Genomic DNA, 1,399 nt, shown 5'->3' on the forward strand with positions numbered 1-1,399 from the left:
CACGATAAACATAATTTTTCAATGAATTAAATCTATACTTTTTATTAAAGTTGCTGACGATATGTCGTAAGCAGAAACGATGGTGACATTTTGGTCCCGTCCAACCATTTGCTGGATTGTTCACTGCTGCGATTATACCAGCATGTCGATCTGAAATTAAACACATCTCTTTGTGTGTTACAATTTCTCTCAAGTGTTTCAGGAACCATCCCCATGAGTGTGTGGACTCTTCATCAGCAACAACAAATGCAAGTGGAAGAAGAAGGCCGTTCAAGTCAACTAATATAGCAATAAACAATTTTCCTCTATATTTATCGTACAAGTGTGTACCATCTATCTGAATTATCGGCCGAAATTTATTAAAATCTTTTATATAAGGACCAAATGCCCAAAATACAGAAGTTAGGATAACATGGCCTTCAGTAAGCGTTTCTTTCACTCTCCACTCTGCACGTGTTCCGGGATTTGTCTGCTTAACTATACAACCACCTAGGTAACAATTTGTAAAACTCATCCCAATCACTGAACACTTTAGCCAATGCTTTTCTTTTGCCCTCCCATACCCTATGGTAAAGAACATGATATCCAAACTTTGATTTGATGTCGGACTGCAATTGTGCCACACTGATAGATGGTTTTTCTCTTACGGCATCACAGAACTCTAATGCAATCATTGATGAATCCAATTGCACATGACTTTGACTTAGTTCTGAATAAAAACATGTATGCTGCTCATCGTACTTAGTGATCTCGAACAAGCCATGCGATTTTTTCTTTATTGTACGAAGTCTCCACTTGCAACATTCTTCTCACTTCTTACACCGAATTTTCCAAATCTTCGGTGTCGATTCAACAACCTCATATGGTGCGTGACATTTTATTGCAAAACATTTGATCTCGTGTTGTAGCATTTCTTTGTCTTGACAAATCATCCCTTTATATAATTGAGTATTGTCAACATCCACAGGGGCTACAATTGGGTCATGTTCTCGAATGCTATCCAATACATTCATATCCAATTCGTTGAATGTATTATCTCATGTTCACGACCATCAAAATCCAACTATTCAAATTCATCACCCGTTTCAGTTCTGAAGTCTTTGTACAAGTTGTTGGTTGCCATAAATAGGGAATGACATAAACCTTATTGATCCTGATGGTTCTAGGTTAGGATGTCTATATATTATTTCTATCTGATTTGTTCCCATATCTACACAGTCCAACATTTCAATGAATTGTTCAAATACAATTCCACTGTTCACATTTATGCTAAAACTCCCACTCGGTGGTTGGTCATAGTCATCTCCATCAATACCATCAATCATATTACCATTAGTAAACAACAAAAATCTCAAGCATTTGCCCGCCATTTTCTTTTTTTTAAAAAAAAAAAAAAAAA

Source organism: Benincasa hispida, chromosome 2, assembly GCF_009727055.1.
Source record: "Benincasa hispida cultivar B227 chromosome 2, ASM972705v1, whole genome shotgun sequence".
NCBI lineage: Eukaryota > Viridiplantae > Streptophyta > Magnoliopsida > Cucurbitales > Cucurbitaceae > Benincasa > Benincasa hispida.